This window comes from Ursus maritimus, unplaced genomic scaffold (assembly GCF_017311325.1).
Source record: "Ursus maritimus isolate PB19 unplaced genomic scaffold, ASM1731132v1 scaffold_14, whole genome shotgun sequence".
NCBI classification, from domain to species: domain Eukaryota; kingdom Metazoa; phylum Chordata; class Mammalia; order Carnivora; family Ursidae; genus Ursus; species Ursus maritimus.
The window spans coordinates 16,253,177-16,262,867 of NW_024423786.1; the positions used below are offsets into that span (position 1 = coordinate 16,253,177).

Below are 9,691 nucleotides of genomic sequence, written 5' to 3' on the forward strand. Positions count from 1 at the left end.
GATATACCTGTGGGTATGTCAGTTCCTTAAGAAGATACACTCCTCACATGTGATTTGACTTTCCTCTGACCTTATATTTTATGAGCCTGTGGGTCAACATTTGCCCTCAACAGTTTTACATTACCATGCAGACTGTCAAGTTATTTCATTCAGCCATCCCCATGTGTCACTGTGGGTCAAGAAGTATACTATTGCAGAGGACTACCAAAATTTTTTGACTAAAGCTACACCTTCCATGTCAGTGGGCATAAGGACCAAATCTCTCATGATATGTAAATGCACAGCAATGAAGCACCTTCTTGATGTTGCAAGAGCACAAAGAAAAAAAAAAAAAAAAAAAAAAACAAGCACAATACCATCTTAGGAAAATCAATGATAACCTGATGCTAAAGCAAGTTAAAATAAAACAATATTCTTCAGCTTCATGAGGTGACTCCACTTATAAAAACACACAAAAGGGTCTATCATAAATATTTAAAGGATTGTCTTCTGCAAAAGGAAAGAGACTCAGGGTAAATGTTAATAAGGGAAGAGTTTATGTCAACATTTAGAAACTCAGGTGGATAAACTGAGTCTCCATATGAGGAATAGCTGAACAAAGTGATTTGTTATAGAAAGTATTTCCTCAGAAGGTAATGAGTTCTACCACTCAAGCTACTTAAGTTCAGAGGAGGCATCAAATTCCAGAAGTAAAAATCACTCGATTCAAAGGGAAAAAAGCCTCAACAGGAACTGGCAAGGTTAGGTTAAAATTCCTCCTAACACAAGCATTCTCGGATTCCATCAAAGATGAGCTCAGACTGTACTGTTTGCCTGCAAACTCTCACAGAAAGAAAGAAACAAAGAAAAAAAGCCAAAGCATAAATAACTGAAAATAGATGCTAACACAGAAGTAACACCTACTCTACAACTAATTGCTGGTGCGATTCTCCTCTAATTGCATGGCTGTGAATGTGTCTTTTCTTTTTAAATCTTCTGCCAAGATGCTAAATCCAAGCATAGTTTATAGCAGCTCTAATAGGGGAATATATTTTGGAGTAGAATTTGTGGAGCTCCCATCACAATACCTGTCATTATTCTATTTGATCTGATCGATTTCAGTAGTGTTCTCATGTTATACTTTCCAGATTAATGAGTGGATTGTTTGCAGAGATGAACGTACACTTTTCTCTTAATGCAATGCATTAAAGAATTAACTTTATGTCTGCCCATTTTATAGAAGTGGTATTTCTAAGCCCGGTTAAAATTGTTTTATAGACTTCCTAACTGCTGTAACACATTAGGGGGTAATCACATTAGATGTTGCCTGCTGAGCTTGGCAAGACTTGGTCAGTAGTTTAAAGGAACGGTTCCAATAATACGGTCAGCTCACTAGTAGCTGGGTGACTCTAATTGAAATAACTGGACTGCACCATTAGTCCAAATAAGCACTTCACTCCCATTTATGCTTCATTTGAAACCAAGATTAAGAAGATGCCATGTATAGGGGCACCTGGGTGGCACAGCGGTTGGGCGTCTGCCTTCGGCTCAGGGCGTGATCCCGGCGTTGTGGGATCGAGCCCCACGTCAGGCTCCTCTGCTGGGAGCCTGCTTCTTCCTCTCCCGCTCCCCCTGCTGTGTTCCCTCTCTCGCTGGCTGTCTCTATCTCTGTCAAATAAATAAATAAAAAATCTTTAAAAAAAAAATAAAAAATCTTTAAAAAAAAAAAAGATGCCATGTATAAAAACGATCTTCATTATAATATTGTCCTCAAGGGTCACAGTAGTGGGAATATATTAAAGGTGAAACCTCATACTGATACACATTTTTAAATCATTTGTCTGTTAGTTTTGATTATAAGTACCAATTAGCTACTTAATCAAATCATAGAAATCTCTATGATATAATAGATCTCAATATATCCATTTCAATTGACCACTATTAGATGAAGATAAAGCAGATTTTATGTTGATATCCTTGACAAAGCCCACTCGTTATGGTGTTGATGGAGATCATGCTTTAATAACTGCTCCAAGATTCCCCTGCTCCAGCATCCATGATCCCCACCTCTTGCTTCCACACCCTTATGGAGTTATCTCTCACATGTACCAGGGCTGGTTTGTGTGACTGTAGAATACAGCATAGGTGATAGTATGTCATTTGTAAAATTAGGTTGGGTTCCTTTTCTTGGATCATTCTTCCTGAGGGAAAAGCCAGCTGCCATGTTGTGAGGATACTCTAAGACTATAGAGAGGGCTATATGGCAAGGAAGTGAATGAATTATCCAAGCCCAGCAAAGTAATAAATGTTTGTTGTTTTAAGCTTCTAATTTATGATCATTTTTTATGCAGTAATAAGTAACTAAATTCAGATTTCAGCACCTAAGAAACTGGATGCTACAATAACACAATTCTAGAATAGGAGACAGATTTTAGAACTGAGGAGAGTGCTGGTAAAAGCTTAAAGTGCATGGAACACAAGAACTTGAAGGAAAATGAAGAAAATCTTATAGAAAAATCGAGCTTAGCAATTTGGTTGCCTATAGTAGTGTATAAGACAAAAAATATGCTTAAAGAACTGGGTGATTTTGCCTAAAGATTTTCCATCTGAAGTATTAAAAGTGTCCTTTGGTTTCTCCTTGCTGTATATGAGAAAATATAATGGTAAAGACAAACTAAAGGAAAAATTGTTAAATGAAAAGAGGTCATTATCATCACTAATAATATTGTATTAATAAATACATAATGAAAAGAGATGACATGACAATTTCATTAAAATATTCAAAATATAGAAATTTTGAACAGATTAACACAAAGTAAATTGAAATGTTAGTTAAAAACATGTTTTCCATTGCAGCATTATACTCTACCCTACGTTATAAAATAATAGTGGTGGCTCAGTCAATTAAGCATCCGACTCTTGATTTCAGCTCAGGTCATGATCTCGGGGTAGTGAGATCAAGCCCCACATTGGACTCCATGCTGGGCGTAGAACCTGCTAAGATTCTCTCTCTCCCTTTCCCTCTGCCCCTCCCTTATCCAACTAAAGAAAAAAATAATAATAATTCCAGATAGATTAATAGTGAAAATTACCAAACCACCCAGGATAACTTATGCTATGCTTATTCTTCCTAGGGCTACTATAATGAAATACCACATAATAGGTGGCTCAAAACAACAGAAATTTATCCTTTCCAGGTTCTAGAGCTAGAAGACCAACAATCAAGATGTTGCCAAGGCCATGTTCCTCTTCTAGCTTGTAGAAGATTTTTTTTTTTTCTTAATAGACCTTATATTTAGAGCAGTTTTAAGTTCATAGCAAAACTGAATGGAAGGTACAGAGATTTCTTATAAACTTGTTGCCCCCAAACTTGTATTGCCTCCCCCATTATCAGCACCCCCCCCCCAGAGAGGTACATTTATTAAAACTGATGAACCTACATTCATATGTCATTATCATCCAAAGTCCATAGTTCACATTAGGGTTCACTTCTGGTGTTGGGCATTCTATGGGCTCAAATACACATGGCATGTATCTACCATTATGGTATTATACAGAGTGTTTCACTGAAGTTTTAATAATCTTTTTCTATTTATCCTTCCCTCTTCCCTAACCCTTGGCAACCACTGATCCTTTTACTGTTTCCATAGTTTTGCCTTACCAGAATGTCATACAATTAGTAACACGCAGTATGTAGTCTTTTCAGATTGGTTTCTTTTACATAGGATTATACATTTAACTTTCTTCCATGTCTTTCACAGCTTGATAGCTCACTTCTTTTTAGTTCTGAATAATATTCGATTGTCTAGATATACCTAGTTTATTTATCCATTCACCTACAAGGGGATGTCAAGGTCGCTTACAAGTTTGGCAATTATGAATAGAAATGCTACAAACATCCATGTGCAGGTTTTTGTGTGGACATGCATTTTCAACTTCTTTTGATAAATACCAAGCAGTAGGACTACTGGATCATATGGTAACAATATGTTTAGTTTTGTAAGAACCACCAAATTGTCTACTATAGTGGCTGTGTCATTTTGCACTCCCAAAAATGATGAATCTGAGTTTCTATTGCTTCATAACCTTGCCAGTGTTTGGTGTTGTCAGTGTTCTGGATTTCGGCCATTCTACTAGATGTATAGTGGCATCTCATCAGTGTTTTAACTTGCATTTCTTAATGATAATGTGGAACATCTTTTCTTATGTTTATTTGCCATCCATATATCTCTTTTGGTGAGAGACCTCTTGAGGTTTTTGTCACATTTTTAAATCAAGTCGTTTATTCCCTTACTGCTGAGTTTCAAGAGTTTTTGTGTATTTTGGATAATGATCCTTTATTAGACACACCCTTTGGAAATATCTTCTCCCAGTCTGTAATGTGTCTTTTTACTCTCCTGACAATGTATTTTGCAGAGTAGAAATTTTTAATTTCATTGAATTCCAGCTTATCAATTTTTTTTCTTTCATGGATTATGCTCTTGTTCCTGTGTTTAAAATGTCATTGTCTCACTCAAGATCATCTACATTTTCTTGTATGTTATCTTCTAGGATTTTTATGGTTCTGTATTTTACACTTAGGTCTTTAATCCATTTTGAGTTAATTTTTGTGAAAAGTCCTGCCTTTTCCACTGGCTCCTTCTGAGATCCATTCATTTGTTTGTTTGTTTGTTTATTTCCTGAAAATCCATCTGAGCTGCTTCAGTCCCTACAATTCTTGGCCATGGTGGTCTGGAGACTGGTGGCAGTGAAGTTCTATCACTGCCAAAAATGGCCATTCCTCTGAGATAGATGAGATCACATTAAATCAAGTGCTTTCCTTAGAGACTTTCAGGGTCAAGGAGATCAGTGCTGTATCTGTTGCTGGAGCATCTATTAAAGGAAAATCATTTCTGAAAGAGTTCATGTTAAAATACATGCACAATCAGGAATTGATTGAATTGGAGATGATAAGGATCACTGTTTTTTCATAGAGAGGTCTCAATGAGAGAGCACAAAAATTCAGACATGCAGTCATTTTCCTTTTCAATAAGCCTGATGGTAAAATGGTTTTGGTGTTATTGATGGACACTCAGGGAACATCTGACAGTCAATTTGAGAGATTTAGCCACAATATTTGTCCTTGGAAAAATGATAAGCTTAATATAGGTATATATCCTATCCCAAATGTCTAAGAGGATGATCTTCAGAATCTTCAGCTTTTTTGCTGAGTATGGCTAACTGGCAGGGAGGCAACATTCCTGAAGCCATTTTAAAGCCTGACATTTTTCATTGAGAACTGAAGTTACCCACATGAATTTGGGGAAGCCAATGGTGGCACCAAATTTTTGGGAAACTTCCTAAAGTTTTCAGAGAACCAACATGAAGAACTACAGAATGTTTGAAAACACATCTATTTCTGTTTCACCAAAATATACTGTTTTCTGCTACCTGGTCATGGCTTAAAGGTAGTTCCCAATCTACATTTTGATGGAAAATTTAAAGAAATAGATGATGAATTCATCAAAACTGGAAAATACTGATTCCTTGGATGCCTTAGTCCTGAGAGCCTAGATAATAAAGAGATGAAAGGGAATAAAATCACTTGTCAAGGTCTGGTGGATACTTCAAGACTTATATAAAAATCTATTAAGGTGAAGAATTACCATATCCCCAATCCATGTACAGGCCACAGCAGAAGGTAATTAGTGGCCACAGAAACTGTTAAAGACACGTGTAATAAAAAGATGAAAAAAATCTGTGGTTGTAACAAGTCACTGCTAATCCCAAATGCCTTGGAGGCCAAATAGCTGGAGCTTAAGGAAGAATCTGTAAAGCTATTCTGAGGGGTGACAAAGATGTGTGGTTAAAATTTTGGCTAGTGTTATCAGCAGCAGTTGGGGAGTAAAATAGATGAACAGTACATCCAGGATATCAAGCACAATAGCAAAAATATCTTCCATGCAGTTTATACCCCTGCCCCACTATTTGTTCTTATCTTTATCACATAAGTGATTGCTGGTGTAACTAGATTCATTGGTTTGGACATGATAGCTCGACTATGCAATATGATAATGGAATTGACCCTTATCACCCTGTGCCCCTGGACATACATTTGGTACTCTGGAGAATACAAAGAGCTGGGTGCTGTAACAGATCAGGTAGGTGCAGCCTTTTGAGACTGAGCCTTTTTACAAGCTTTATAGTACAGGAGAAACTCACAAAAATCTGTATCATCAAGTTTTTCCTGCTGTAAAGTCAGATTCTGCTAAACTATCAGAAAAGAAGAAAATTTAATCCAATTTTTAAAAAAATACATATGTATAACCAATTTTCAGTTCAATATTAAGTTTTATGTCTCTATGCAAACATTCAAAGCGCTTTCATCAGAATGGAGTTAAACACCAAACATCTCTGAAGTCTGCAAAATGGTTTAGTTCTGTTAGTTCAGTGTTTGATAAGGTGTACATATACATAGTTAAATCATTTTGTTAGTATGTAGTTTCCTGATTTTGTGTTCAAATATGCTGTCATAATTTAAAGTGTTTGCCTATTTATAATGATGGTACTTATGATCTCCTCAAATTTACTAAATTCTACCACTGGGTCATAATCAAACTATATACTGATATTTTAAAAAGCTGTGAAAGGTGGTAAGTCTGTGTCTAGATTCATGTTTTGCATGTGAATGACCAGTTGTTCCAGGATTAAAAAGACAATCCTTGCTTTATCGTCTTCTCCTGATTCCTTTGTCAGAGATCAGTTGACTCTTATTTACATGGGTCTATTTCTGGGCTCTCTATTCTGTTCCACTGATCTCTTTATCTTTTATTTTGCCAACATCACACTGCCTTGATTACTATAGCTTAGAGTAAATCTTGAAATTGGACAGTATCGGTATTCCAACTTTGTTCTTCATTACTGAGTTGGCTATTCTAGCTCTTCTTCCTCTTTATATAAACTTTAGTATTAAATCATCAATATCCACCAAATAACTTGCTGGAATTTGGGGTGAAAATATATTGAAACTACACAGCAAGTTGGGAAGTAATGGCATCCATGAACATAGAATATCTATTTATTTAGTTCTTCTTTGATAGCTTTCATCAGAGTTTTGCAGTTTTCCTCATATAAATCTTATACATATTTTGTTAGATTTATACCAAATTATTTCATTTTTTGTACATATAATCCAACAGCGTATCTACATAATTTACAATACAATACAACACAGGTACAGCACTGGGCTCTTAAGCTTAATAGTTTCAGGGTAGCTTCAGAGGTTGTAGGTACATTTTTAAGGTATTTGAATATTGTTCTGGTGTCATTCCTGGAACCCCATCTTAGACTTGTTTCTGCATCCACTCAATGATTTTTTGAAAGAACATAATGACCTGTAATAAATCCCTTTCTTTAAAATACATAAACGAGGGGTGCCTGGCTGGCTCAGTTGGTAGAGCATGCTACTTGATCTCAGGGTCATGAGTCCAAGCCCCACAATGTGTTGGGTGTGGAGCCTACTTAAAAAAAATTTAAAAATAAATAAAATACATAAAAGAATTTCCATTTCCTGCATTAGAACCTGATGCAAACCACTGGATAATGATGACTTTGTTAGATGGTGAGGACAGGGGAACTTCATGGATTCATTGTAGGGGAATTCTAGAGAGGCACTCCTCAGTCCCTAGTCAAATTCAATATATAAACACCACATTACAACTACTTCAGGTCCTGGGTTTATAAGTCAAATACATGCTCATACAAGTCTACAAGAAGATGTTGACAGAAATTTGATGGAATGATACTGGTGATGGTATAAAACCAGAAGTAAAATGAACATCTATTACTAAGGAAATGATTAAGTAAGAGGTGATATATGCTCATATTAGAGAATTACACAGCATTAAGAAGAAATGAACTGGGTATACCTGTACCAATATAGATATCTCATAGAAACACATTATTAAGTCCAAAAGTAAGAAATAGAATATGATCAATAGTACACTATTTATGCAAATGTAAAACAATAGAACAAATGTTATGAAACATGTATTAACAAACAGGTACCTATCAAATGCATTAAAGACTCTGTTTTGCTTTGTTAGGGGAGAGATAATAGAAAGTGAAGTACACGGATAAAACTGAATGAATTAATGGATAAAACTGAATGCATTAATTGGTTTTATCTATCACATCAAAGTAAGCTTCCATATACTTAAATAAATTAATTTCATTCGTCTATACATGCAGTCAAATAATTAGAATTCTACATACCTAACACAGAGAAGTTACACACTAAAACTTAATTGTAGTATATATGGTGAATGTCTCCACAGAATTGATGGTACCCTCCCCCACTGTATAACTTCTGTGAAAGAAGATTCAAAATGAAGTACACATTGCTAAGAGAGTCACTCAAAATAGAGCCAAAAGGACATTCAGGAAGTAGGGCATGTGTACAACTCCTGTTTCAATTCCCAGAATACCATGAACTTTTGACTTTTGTCAATTATAACTTACAAGTGTAAGCCTACCACCTCCAAGAACACAACCTCCTACTTAGCACTGAGATAATATAACACCTGTTAGCCAAAGAGAACACCATGTATTAGATAGTTAGTTTAAAATCTGCCAGCACCAATCATAACTCTTTCAAAAACAATTTATGTAACCTTGTGGGTTTTGCCTTTATAAACTTGCACTACCAGCTCACGATTCCGAGCACACTTTCAATTTTGGTCCACTATGGGTCTTCCAGACTGCAATCCTTAAAACACCAAATACATGCTTTTGATTGCTTTACAGCCTCTTCTTGACTGGCACATCTTTGTAGTTAGATAGAATTGACCAACCCCCAGTAAAAGGGATAGGACATAACTGGCTAATTCCAAACAGGATATTCTGATTAATCTTTCCCATGATGATCACTGTAGCTAATCCAAGTCTAAGTGTCCTACCCTTGGCTTTAAGGATAGTTTCATTTGAGCCAATGTACAAGAAAGTCAGGATTTACACTGGGAACTCTAGGTCACAGATTTCCCAAAACTGCCATTGACCTTTTGCAAACATGAGGGATGTCTACAAGTAAATCTGGCACACCTGAGGACAAATGTTGGAGACTCAAAAGAACAAGGGCCCTGGACTTTATGTTTACATCAGCCAATAAATCTCCTTAAATGTTTAAACCATCAAGAGTTGAATTGTATAGGACAGAGGACAACCTCATTCATCCAAAAAATACACATTGCTTGATCTCTGATTCCTTTTGTCTTTCTCTTGCTGTGTACTAGTACCTAGTACGTGTATGTAAACATACAAATGTACTGATGTACAATGTACTTTATTGGCAATACTGAAACTGCGTAGTACAGAGAGTACCAACGATGATATCTAAAGAACTGGGCCCAACATGCACTTAAATTTCCATTTGTCCTTCAAATGTGAAGAAGGTATTATTAGATTCTCTAAGCCCTCTTTAGGGAAAAACAGAGTGATACTTATTCCATGTGTACAACAGGACTGTTTTGAAGTTCAAATGAAATTTTTTAAATTTCATAAGGACTTTTAAAAGTAGTTATTATTATCTTGTATATGATGCATCTATAACAGCATTAAAAAAGTAAAATCCCCAATCTCCTTGAGTTTATCTTGTACTGTAATCAACTTCCTGCTACACAAGGGAAGGACAAAATGTCACTTTTAACTTTGAATTTCCCATCTTCTGTCAGTGTGT

The 9,691-nt window shown here is 35.9% G+C and overlaps 1 pseudogene; it reads left to right on the forward strand.

The window, feature by feature from the left end:
* The window catches only part of LOC103674298, a 31,379-nt pseudogene extending 25,124 nt beyond the window's left edge, over positions 1-6,255 (forward strand).
* The last annotated feature ends 3,436 nt before the right edge of the window (positions 6,256-9,691 follow it).